This window comes from Dipodomys spectabilis, unplaced genomic scaffold (assembly GCF_019054845.1).
Source record: "Dipodomys spectabilis isolate Male_0828 unplaced genomic scaffold, ASM1905484v1 ptg000145l, whole genome shotgun sequence".
Lineage (NCBI taxonomy): Eukaryota > Metazoa > Chordata > Mammalia > Rodentia > Heteromyidae > Dipodomys > Dipodomys spectabilis.
Genome location: NW_024870822.1, coordinates 15,476,792 through 15,489,881, shown reverse-complemented (window position 1 = coordinate 15,489,881; position 13,090 = coordinate 15,476,792).

Here is a 13,090-nt window from a genome sequence, read left to right as displayed (position 1 = left end):
AATAATCATCTACCAGGCAGAAAGTGTAGGTCAAGGGAAGTCTAAACAGAAGATGAGGAATAGGTGGTACAGGGACCATGGGCTAGCTCTTTATCAGCCTAGCAGAATGGAAAAATGTAAACAGGAAGATCCTTCAGGGAGACTCTGGGAAAGAGTATATGCTTTTGAAGTAAAACGATGGCCAGAAACCTAGACACTGAAATCTGAGGGTCTCTCTAGACCTCTAGGGTGAAGGCAGAAGTGGAAGTTCGTTTCCTTTACTCCTATCACCTGAGTGTAGCATTGAGCGAACCATTCTATACAGGGGATCCCATTGGTTTTGCTACCACATTCTCATCCCACCTCTGCTGGGGGAAGGGAGGCAGAGGGGTAGTAACATTGGTAGGCTTGGCCACAGGGAGTCTCAGGAGTGGGCCAGAAGGTTGAGTAGCACATGTCAGCCAGCCCATCTGTACAAACATTGACACAGAATCCATGATCTCCCATTGGTGTGTCAGGCCTTATGCAATCATGGCTGAAGGGAATTGGCTAAGAGTTCTGCTACTGTGCAGTTTGCAACACCTACCTTGGTTCCAAATTCCTTCTACCTCATACAGCATGTTCCTTTGCATTAGATTATTCTAGTACATGTATCTTTGTCGACTAAAGAGACCTCTTTTAGAAATGTTCAACTAAAATAACTCTTATTTTACATATCAGTCATGCCATGATTTACCTATTGCATCATGAAGATTAGTAGCAGCCAATGGGGACAAAGAAATCAGTCAGAAATGAACTTCTGCATTCAGGTAATACTGCCTTCTAATATCTAATGCAGCTGGAGTATAGCCTGGGCAATTTACCTTCAGTTTACATGAGGGCAGCCCCAAGAGCAGGGTTCCATTGTTTTGTTAGCTAGTGTCCTTGGACCAGTCAGTTCTTTCTCTAGGTGTGCTTTCCTCCCTTTCTCTAGAAGTTAAGAAGGTGAGGCTAGTTGATCGGATGCAAATGACTCCCTGTTTCTAAAGCCTTAGAAAATGTTTCCATGGGGGAAACATTCTTGTGGGATTTTGTTTTTAGACTTCCTGTGTGGAGCTGGCTCTTCAGGCCTCATTGGCACGTAGACAAATACCAGTTGGGAATGTGGGAAGAACACAAAGTCTAGCTATTTTGAATACTGTCTGTTATGGACCACCCATGATATAGGTTATGTGGCTTTCAGATATCCACCAGTTTTGAGTTTGTAATATGAAAGCAAAATTAAACAGTCCATATGGTTATAAATTTGGAAATGGCTAGGTAAAATATGTCCATATAGTGAGCTACTACTTGCTAATAAAGGCAATATAAGCCAGTGGCTCATGCCTGTAATCCTAGCTACTCAAGAGGCTGAGATCTGAGGATCATGCCAGCCCAAGCAGAAAAGCCCTGTGAGACTCTTATCTCCAACTAACCACTCAAAAAACTATAAGTAGTGCTGTGACTCAAATGGTAGAGTGCTAGCTTTGAGCACAAAGAGGCTTAGGGACAGAACCTAGCTAGGCCCTGAGTTCAAGCCCCACAACTGACAAAAAATAAAAAATTAAATTAAATAAAGAAATGGGGCTCTTAACAAAGTCAAATCTTTAAAACATTAAGTAAAAGAAGCAAGATACAAAAGACTACAGATCTCTGTATAGTATCTTTACAATAAAAATATATATTTAAAAAGAGTACAGATTATATGGTTCTACTTACATAAAATGTCCAGAAGCCAGGTGCTGGTGGTTCACACCTATAATCCTAACTACTCAAAAGAGTGAGATCTAAGGATCATGGCTCAAAGCCAGCCTGGGCAGAGAAAGTGTATGAGACTCTTATCTCCAATTAACCACAAGAAAACCAGAAGTGGCACTGTGACTCAAAGTGGTAGAACACCAGCCTTAAGCAGAAGAGCTCAGGGACAGTGTCCAGGCCCCTAGTAAAGTTCCATAACTGACACACACACAAAGTCCAGAAAAGGAAAATCTATAGAAACAGCAAGCAAATTACTGGTTCCTTGAGAGTAAGTTTGTGAATTGATTACAATTGAGCATGAGCAATCTTTTGGGTGTTATAGAACTATTCTAAAATTAAAGTTTATTAGATTTGCTAAGAAGCTTTGAATTTTACACTTAATTTTATAGATTATGCATTTAGCATAATACAATAAAGCTATTTTTAAAACCAGAAACTATGTCACCATTGAATTTTTATAGATCTCTCATGACTGATTTTCTTCTGAACCCTAGTATCTGTGACCTAGAGGGAAAATGTGAAGAATAGACCTATTTCTTGAGCTTCCTTTGGGTGCAAAGCTCTGAACAGGAACTAAGGAGGCTGCAGGTAGAGAGAGACCATATTTTCTGAGCCAAAGTTGGATGCACAGAATCAGTGTCTTAGATACTTGGCACTCATTTTCCTTATTTAGTCTTTACTTGTCATAGAAGGCCCATAGGAAGCTCAAAGAGGTTTAATCTTGATAAAACTCAAAGCCTATAAATGATAGACTGTAGAGATTCAATCTCAAGCTCCAAACCTCAATGAACTTTATAGTAAAAATGCTGCCTTCTAAGGAAAAGTATTTTTGTTGGAGGAGCACTATGCCTTTTGACAGTTAAAAGTGCTTTAGGGGACAAAGGAAGAAACTCTTGTGATTTGATGACTACAGTAGCTAGAGAATGTGACAAGACTGACTCTGGCTGTCTACACTGGAGTTGGCTTGAATTTTATGGAGATGCTGACTTGCATATCCCTACTATTTTCAGTGAACAAACTATGAGACTCTGGATTTGCTGAAGTAAGTTCCTCCTCCTTATTTTTCTCGTGTGTTTGTAAAAAGCTGTGTTATAGGATGCTTGACACACACCCACCAGCTAGCTGGTTTAACAAAAAAAAAAAAAATTATCTGGTCTGCTTTTTAATTCACTACATATGATGGCTATACTAGTAAGCCAAGTCACCCAGCATTAGGAAAGCAGACTTCAAGCTGCACAAAAACTGGATTCAAATCCCAGCTTGCCTCAGAGTTTATTACCTTGGAATTGAGATAAAGCCTTTTTGAACCTGTTTGCTCTTAAGTAACAGAGAGATGGCAATACTCACTGCTCAGGTGAGTAGGATTGAAGGGGCCCATGCATGTGACAACCATAGCCTGATACAAACTAATTAGTAGTAGCCCTTGTTATTATAAACTTTATGATAACATGATAACTAAAAGGCGGTAAATAAATCTTAAATGGATTGTTCGTATCGTCATGACTAGCCCCATGTCTCCATATGTCCTCCAATCAATTCATGGTTAAGAGACAATTGTCTGTTTTCCCAAGTTCCTTCAAAGGTGCTAATCTCGAGGTCAGCTTTTGGCTGGCTCATCTTGATTCTGTCCCTTTCTCCTGTCACTGTCCACCCCCTTTCATCTTGTTGCCTCAGTTTTCCCATGAATAAAGTAAGTAGACAGCTAAATCATCCCTCCCTGCCTCACATACACCTCAAAGGTTTATGTATTAATATGGACATTTGGAAACAAGGCCACATGTAGATGCTGCATCTTTGGTTTCCTTGGGATGGAGAAGGAGCTTAAGAGTTAGAACTGAGTTCCCCAAAGAAGCTAGGGGAATGCCCACCTCCATGGGGCTTTCTCTATTGCCTGCATTGAATAGAGTAGTTCATAAGCAGTAGCTGGGCACCCTTATTTGGCTGGGTCAGTCCAAGCTTACTCTTGTCATCTGGCATTATTTATTTATTTATTGATTTATTTATTGGGGTCCGGTCGTGGGGCCTGAACTCTGGGCCTGGACACTGTCCCTCAGCTCTTCAGCTCAAGGCTAGCGCTCTACCACTTGAGCCACAGCGCCACTTCCGGCTTTTTTCTTTTTGCTTATGTGGTGCTGAGGAATTGAACCCATGGCCTCATGCATGCAAGGCAAGTGCTCTACCACTGAGCTACCTTCCCAGCCCATCCTGGCATAATTTAAACCACTAATATCACTTACTCTAAAGATCTCATGGCTTGCATGATAAATTAGAAGTTTGCACCATAAAAGCCATCATTTGTAGGGTATGAAACTGAGCTGTATAGCAATCTAACTTGGGAGTCTGGAACTGTGGTCTTCATGAAATAACCAAGTGCAGTGAAGAATGTGACTGTTTACAGAGCACTTTTACACATGTGCTCCCATATGATCTGTAAAACAGCCTTGTGTTATAGTGCAGGCTGTTAGTGTTACCATTTTCCTGAAGTCCAGAGAGATTAAGTGATTTACCCCAAGTTATACATCTAGAGAATGGTAGAATACAGATTAGAATGCATGGCTTAGGTTTTCTAAATATATATCAGCAATATACTCAGCAATCAGAAACTTGTTCTGTTTGTTTCCAAAGTATGGAGTGAAGGATAGATTCCAGAAGTGGATGTTGACTGCCCCAGCAGGAAATAATGTGTTTCTGTCTAATATGCAAATCACATCGTACCATGGTCCTGATGCAAAGAAGAGGGCTTATTCTGAAAGAACTCCATTCATACCTTCCTCACTCAGGAGGAAGTCCTCCTTTCTTCTTGAACTGGCTTTGCTAGTTGCGGGGTTCAGTTAGAGGTATGCACTTCCCACCAGGAGAAACTGCCTCTTCCCTGAAGCAAGTCTCTGGAACCTTCCTTGGCCCCATGTCCCATTAACCTCTTTGCCAGTTCAAAAGAAGAAATCCATCCTGAAGTGGCAGCAGAGCAGATGGGACTGATTGTTTCCCCTCTGGTATCATCCTCTTCTGTTCCTCATGCTTAGTGGCTCTGTAGTTCACCCTCAGGGCCAGTTCAGATTCTGGCTATGGCATCTGGTGTTAAAAGTGCTGTATAAAAAGAGGAATTGCCTAAGAAGCAACCCCTTGAGATCTATAACTTCTGCTTTCAAATAAATATTTCATTTGTCTCCACAACTCTTAATATATGCCTTGAGGCAAGGGCATTTCCACATCTGAAAAGTACTATCTCGCACTTAAAAAATTCTTCCCACTCTACTAATTTAGTTTAGGGGATGTTTCGCATGAGGTCTTTCTGGAAGCAAGTTATTACAGCCTATCCATCCTTACACCTATCCCAAATTTTAATTCTTTATTCAATGAATAAGGGAGACCTCTATTTGAAGGAGGATGCTTGGATAAAGCTGAGCAAGGGATTGGAATGGGATGGCAGCCACTTGGCACACTCAGTGTAGCTTGAGGCTTAGAACATGGACTTGGCTGAGCTAACAAGACCTGTGCGTCTCCCCTAGTGCCAAAGAGCACCTTATCCAGGGCCAACTGCCCTGCCTGAGGACAAGCAGAGTCTTGCTAGGGACGCTTGCTTTTTCAGTGGTGTCCTTACTGAGAATTTCCTCTTGGTACTTGCCAGATATCCAGTCATAACTTGCCTGGTATATCCACTCTAATCCCAGTGGGGAGAATAAGCTAATTTCTTTGCGGTTTAGGCCTGATTTTAATTGACTGTGATACCAATTAAGTGTTCAGGAAGTCTGTCATGTCCTAAAGGAATTAAACTCATGTGAGGGCTGAGGCAGCCTAGTGAATAGGAGGAAAAAGAAAAGGCTTGGCTGACCAGAATCTCTTTATTTTCTTGCAGAAATCAGGAATGGAAACCTCAAGGCCATTCTAGGCCTCTTCTTCAGCCTCTCTCGATACAAGCAGCAGCAGCAGCAGCCACAGCCCCCGAAGCAGAACATCTCGTCCCCTCTGCCGCCGGCTGGGTCTCAGGTGGCTGGGGTGCCCTCTCAGTGCCAGACTGGCACAATTCAGCAACAGGTGCCAGCCACTCCCCAAGCCCCGTGCCAGCCCCATCAGCCAGCACCACATCAGCAGGCAAAAACACAAGCTGAAATGCAGTCCAGGTGGGGCTCCTTGTCAACCTGTATTTCTGATTTTCAGTTGTCCTTTTCCACCCTGTCTACATGATAGCTTCTACTTACTTATAGTTTCCAGTCAAACTTCTTCGATGCCGAGAGCTCTAGGTAGTTAGTGTAGAATGAACGTAACCTTGAAATGGGTGCAGGAGGTCTCCTTCTGTGTCTGTCAGAGATGTATATTTTTATAAGTCAGAATTGACAGCTATCAAAGCCAATTAGCTACTCTGGCCTATACGAATACATACTCATGTAATAAGCAGCCCCTAAAATAGACTTTAGACCCCTTTTGTGTGTTCAGAGTTAGATGTAAAACTCATGTTACTTAATGGAGGCAAATTCTCTCTTCTAACAGATGCCTCTGCCTTACCAGAAGAGAAGTAGACTCAGCATGAGAGAAAGGTGATAGGTATTAGTTAAGGGGTCAGCTAGGTTGTTTTAGAGTAACAATGGGCACCATGGGGGAACATGGCTGTTGGACTTAGATGGTGGGAATCATATTGCATTGAAATTAGTTGGGAAAAGTCCCACCACCCTGCTTTGCAAGATTAGGGCCTAGACTTGGCAGCTATTCCCAGAAGGATTGATGCTTCTCACTGGATTTCAACACAGAATGATGCTTAGGCAGAATGTCTCTATAGTTACCATCTCCTAGCCTACTATAGAAACACGTACATTCCTAAACTATGTGCAAAAAATTTAAATGACTTCTACCAGTTGAACACATGACATCTTACAAGTCATTTGCTTTAATGGCAGAAATTTTTTTAAAAGAGTAGAGAATTAGGAACTAGAAAGTTTTTGACTCATGGTAAACTTCTGTAGAAAAGTGCATAATAATTGTTTTTATTTTAATCATCAGTCTTAAGCTATAAAACCTAAATGTCACTGATCTAATTGATTGCTTGATTTCATCCAGTGTGTGCTGAAAAAATAATCCTTTTTCATTCATTGCCACAAACCACCAGAACTAGTCATCCCAAAGCTTCTTGCAAATCTTGATACTGTTTATCAATTATTGTACTTAGCAAAGTCCAAAGCTATTTTACAGGTAGCTACAACTTTTTCCCCCACAAGAAGTATAATTTCTCAGGTGTGATAGTGTTAAAGTAGCAGTAATGGATATAATGTAAAACAGGCCTCCCAATTGATTGTCTAGTTATATTCAATTCATATTATGGAAATTTGTAGAATTTGGATATTTGATCTAGCACTGAGGGGGGAAAAAACAGCCAAGCAGCCCTCAGACATGGTGCTCTTTTTGCCTGGAGGCCTCCATGCATGGAAGCTATTCCTTGGTCAGAATTTCCCTGCTGACGTTAAATTTATTTTTCTTTCTTTTCCTTTCTTTTTTTTCTTTTCTTTTCTTCTCTTTTCTTTCCCTTCCTTCCTTCCTTCTTTCCTTCCTTCCTTCCTTCCTTCCTTCCTTCCTTCCTTCCTTCCTTCCTTCCTCTCTCTCTCCCTCTTTCTTTCTCTCTCTCCCTCTCTCTCTCCATCTTTCTTTCTTTCTTTCTTTCTTTCTTTCTTTCTTTCTTTCTTTCTTTCTTTCTTTCTTTCTTTCTTTCTTTCTTTCTTTCTTTCTTTCTTTCTTTCTTTCTTTCTTTCTTTCTTTCTTTCTTGTCAGTTGTGGGGCTTGAACTCTGGGCCTGGGCACTGTCCCTGAGCTCTTCAGCTCAAGGCTAGTGCTCTACCACTTGAGTCACAGTGCCACTTCTGGTTTTCTGATTGGTATATTGGAGATAAGGGTCTCATGGACTTTTCCTTCCCAGGCTGGCTTTGGACAGCGATCCTCAAATCTCAGCCTCCTGAGTAGCCGGTGTGAGCCACTGGCGCCCAGCCCTTAATTATCTGAATAATCACTTACGACATTGCATTCTATAGAATGCTTACTCCCTGGGATGTCTGCTTGGGTTATATTATAGGGAAAGGTTCTTGTAGAGAGAGGGGTGAATATGAGAGATTATGTATTTTTGTAGCTCTTGTTTCAGGTCTGCTCCAATCCTTGAAAGTGCTAATTAATATAAATTTGTTTACTTAGTTAATATAAATCCTTCTGCATCCCAGGCACAGTGCTAAGTGATGATTAAGATGACCAAAGTATCTGATTTCAGCATGCATGCTTTTGGTAAGACTGAGAAATAAGCAAATAGAAAGGGCTAAACGCCAGAAACAGGTAGCTCATGCTTGAGGTCCTACTGCTTAGGAGGCTGAGATCTGGAGCATTCTGGTTCAAAGCTAGCCAGGACAGATAAGTGTGAGACTGTCTACAAAATAACCAGCAAAAATCCAGGCTGGAAATGTGGCTCAAGTGGTAGAGTGCCAGCTGAGCAAGTGGCCAAGCAAGCAAGAAACCCTGAGTTCAAACGATAGAAATGGGGAGGGGAAAGAGTGAGATGAGAGAGAGAAGGAGAGAGAACAGAGAGAGAAAAAACAGAAGATGGAATTCAGAGGTACTGGGCCAGTGTTCTTGATTGAATTGAAAGGAAGCTTTCTCTCAGGATATGACACATAAGTGGAGAGACATGAAAATAAATAATAATGCAAAACTCAATCATAGTGATACAGCAGAGAGGGAAGCTGATACAGAGGCCCTGTGATAAGAGAGCACTTGACATGTTGAAAAGTAAAAGCAGGGAGAAGTGAAAACATAGCTTAGATGCAAAAGGGTTGCTATTGTGGCCATGGAATATAGCTGGGTGTTACTGAGGCACTGAGACCACATCACAGAGTGATGCTAAAGAGCAAATAGACTTTAGACTCTATTCCAGTGATACCAGCAAGCCATGGGAGGACCTTAATGTAGAAGACAAGAGATTTTCTTAAAAAAATCACCTTTGTACAGGTGCCGGTGGCTCAGGCATGCAATTCTAGTTACTCAGGAGGCTGACATCTGAAGGATCTCAGTTCAGAACCAGCCCTAGCAGCCACGTCCATGAGATTCTTATCTTCAATTAACCACCACCAGAAATATTAAAAAGGAGGAAGTAAAGCTGTAGCTCAAGCAGTAGAGTGCTAGCTTTGAGCAAAAAGGCTCCAGGGTAAGTGCTCAGGCTCTAGGACCAGCACGAGAAAAACAAAATCACTTTTGCTTCTCTTTGAGTTCTTTGAATAAAGGCTGAAAGGAAGGACTCCAGTGTAGATCATGGATAGTTGGGACCAGGACAGTAAAAGCAGAGTTGGAGATGGACATAGGCAAGATACTTTGTAGTTTGAGGCCTGCAAATAGATTCACTCTCTAGAATGAGAAAAAGAGGAACCCATATAACACCTAGATTTCTAGCTTAAGCAATTAAGCAAATGTTGGTTTTATTTATTAAGAAGGGGAAGCCTGAAAGAGGAACAGATGTGTAATCACAGATGTGATAGAGATATTAGCATTCTACAAACTAGCTACAACACTTTTCATATTTCATAAAGCATCTCACTGTCCAGTGTTCCAAGGAACATGTGTTGAGAAACACTGGCTATGTCACTGAGCTCTTTCCATATCAGGTGTTTGTCATCTTAAAAGAACCAGATGTTTCCATCAGAATATCCATCTCTCAATAAGAAAAAAACTCCTACTCTTAATAAATGTTCTACATAAAAAAACAGCCATATAACTCAAGCCAAGGTTTTCCATCCTTTTATCCCAAGTAGAGTAGTCTCTGACATCATGACTTTAACACCCTACAAAGTGATGGGAGGAACTGGAATTTGGAGTAAGTTTAACTCTCCAGGCTCAGTTACTTCTGCAGATGGGTGGCTGCATCTATTGTATTCTAATAGTTTCTAATTTTTCTTTCAAAAAATAATCTTGTTCTTGAGGACTAGAGTTATAATATCCCACTCAAGCTGTAAATTTAAGACTGGCTCTGTTCTACTATGTTTCTACCCCCAAATTCTATCTCTGATAACGAAAACCCCAACAGTAATGGCATGGAGCCTTTGATCATTAATATCAGAATCCAGGTTGTTTTGGTTCTCTGCTATAACTCTGCCAGATGCAAATGAACCAAAACATTATTTTCAGATCATATGGGTTCAATATCTCTTTTCATAGCAAACATCAAAACTGACAACTTTCCCTGAAGTCTGCTAATATAGGAGTTGTGAAAAAGAAATTAGGGACAAAAGAAATCAGGTACTAAGAAATGTACGCATTATCTTGCCCATGTAATTGTAACCCCTTTGTATGGTATTTTCACACTAAAAAAGAAAGGAAAAAAAGGAAAAGAAAAAAGACATCAGGTACATTGGTATGAACATATAAGCAACCCCTCTAAGACAACTAAGGAGATTAATTCTGCCTCTTCACTTTAGGTCTTCTCACAATTTACATGGTGGCAGAGAGCTTGATTTTATTCCATGAAATTCTTCACCAGTCTAGGTCTAAAAGAGAAGCATTGTCTCTCTTTGTCTACCTCGCACATTTTAGTATAGATAAACCTCAGAAAGTTGTGCTTTTTTTCATTCAGTTCTCATCGCTTTACTTCCCAAGAATAATGAAACCAACATTGTATTTCTTCAGATCTTTTTATGAACATGGTACAAGAACAATGGACACAGGAAAGATAACTATTTCTGGATGGAATGTGGCTCAGTGGTAGAGTACTTAGCATATGTGAGGCCCAGCACTACACACACACACACACACACACACACACACACACACACACACACACACACACACACACACACACACACACACACACACACACACACGTGTGTGTGTGAGAAATGTTTTTTACAAGACAGCATGTCTTGTTCTTTTGTTTGGTCCAAATAAACATTTTTAATCTGTTCCAATATATGGTCATGAAAGAAAAAAACACCCAGAATTTTCAATAGACTTTATTACTTATTTTTTGTATTGGTGGGTCATGGGGCTTGAACGCTGGACCTGGCTGCTGTCCCTCAGCTCTTCAGCTCATGGCTAGTGCTCTACCACTTGAGCCACAGCGCCACTTCCAGCTTTTCCTGTTTATGTGGTGCTGAGGAATCGAACCCAGGGCCTCATGCATGTGAGGCAAGCACTCTACCACTGAGCCATCTTCCCAGCCCTTATTAATTAATTTTGATGGCACTTAGGTCTGAACTCAGGGCCTCATGCTTGCTAGATAAGTACTCTATCATGTGAGGCATGCCCCAAACACTTTTCTTCTGTAGCTTACTTTTCAGATAGATGCTTTTGTTTTCACTGGCCTCATATCAGGATCCTCCCGCATCCTCCTTCCACCTGTGATTACATGTGAGAACAACATGCCCCATCTCTCAATGGACTTCAAGTGGTTATTTCTATAGCATCAGGAGGAACAAATTCCCAAGACTAGAAATACATTGCAAATATCTATATCCTTGTTTAGAATTAGCCTTATCACTTTTAACACCCTGGTAGAACAAATCTATGAAATAGAAACACTATATCTAATACTTTAGACAGATAGGAAACACAACTCTATGTCTTAAACATCTCAGTACTTTAAAAAAAAAAAAGTTCTATGCTGGCTAGAGGCACAAAAGGTATTTAGTGTTTAAGGAGGAGGGGGGATTAAAATTCTTAGGTAATTTAGATTGCAGTTTCTTTTCATTGTAAATATATGAACTAGAAAGGTAAACCTAGAAAGAAATATACATCTAGAAGGGAAAAGTGAACAGAGGGAAATACCAGGAACATTTGCTCGCCATGACATTTGCTCTTATTACATATTTGTGTGTCTAATATATCTTCTCTCTCCTCACTCATCTGTTCCACTTTTTTTCTTTCCCATCATGCAGTGCGTCATCCAAGGATTCATCTCAAAGCAAAATCATCCGCTTCACTCTGGGTCAGAAAAAGATCTCTAGGTTAGAGTTTCTCTGTGTCCCGCAAAGCATGGTTTAAACCCAACCCATTGCCCCTGTGTTCCTCTGCTCTGGCTGAGTTTCCTTTTGATTCCTCTCCTCATTCCATGTTTGCAGTTTCTGAAAAACAAACATGCTTTGGCTGATGATCCAGTGATGGGGAGATTTTATTGTGACTGTGAGAATGGACAGAGAGAGAGAGAGATTTCTTTATGCATGATGTTTCTCATCGAATTGATTTTTGCCTCTAACTGCTTTGCAACAATAATCTATTCATATTTAGAGAGATGAGTTTCTAAGGGTTTTTATTTATTTTTATTTTTGTGTGACTTTATGATGAGTGTGCTCCCTTGCTTCATCCGGGCCCTGACTTAACCTCACCTTCATCTCGTTTACGTGTGCTGAGCTTTCTGTTGTTGTGATTGTCATTAAAATTACTAATGTAGGGTTGGGTTTTTTCTGGTTTATAAAGATTTGAAGCGTATATACAAAACAACAGGGCAAGTATGTCTCATTTGGTTTCTGGGCATTCCTACATTCTGTGGAGAGATTACCTTAGTTCCCCCGAAAGTAAAATTAAAACAATTTTTAAATAGGCTGCTCATTAACTAGCTCTCTTGATTTATATATCCACTTACCTACTACATCCCTGAATCCCAGAATGCCCTGAATCCTAGGATGCATTCTAGGGTCCAGGAAAAGCCACTTATATCTACTGTTATTTCAAAGGTCTAAACAGCTAACTCTGCTGAAAGCACCAAGTTGAATGTATTACCTTATTTAATCCTTACATCAGTCTTCATGAGCTATGTCATGGTGTTATCCCCATTTTACAGATGAGGAAATTAAAATTCAGGAAGTTAGGTAATTTGCCCAAGATCACATAGAATATAGAAGAGTCAGGATTAGAACCCAAATGACTGAACCCCAGAACCTTCCATTTAACACTTGACTATACTACCTCCTCCTTCTTTCTTTTGTACTCTGGCATTTATGTACTTATTGAATCCACTTGTTCAAACCTTCTGTTTCAACCATTACTCTTGATTTTTCCTTTACATTGTCCCTGTGCCATTCTAGTAGAAATTGCTGCTGAGGTAGAACTTCTTCTTGTTCTTATTAGTGCCTGTTTATTTCTTATTGAATTATTATTTAAAAGTAAAAGGAAGTGCATCCTTCCTGACCTCATTTATGTACAAGCTGCCTGACTCTGCTAGTCTCTACTGTTTTTACTAGTAAGACTTTACTTTTCTGGAAAGCTCACACATGCAAAGACTCAATCTAGGACCTATCTAGCCAGTAAGGGAGCAACTGCACTGCAGTGTGCCTCTCTGTAGAACATCAACATGATACTTGGTACCCAGGGATAGGAAGAACCT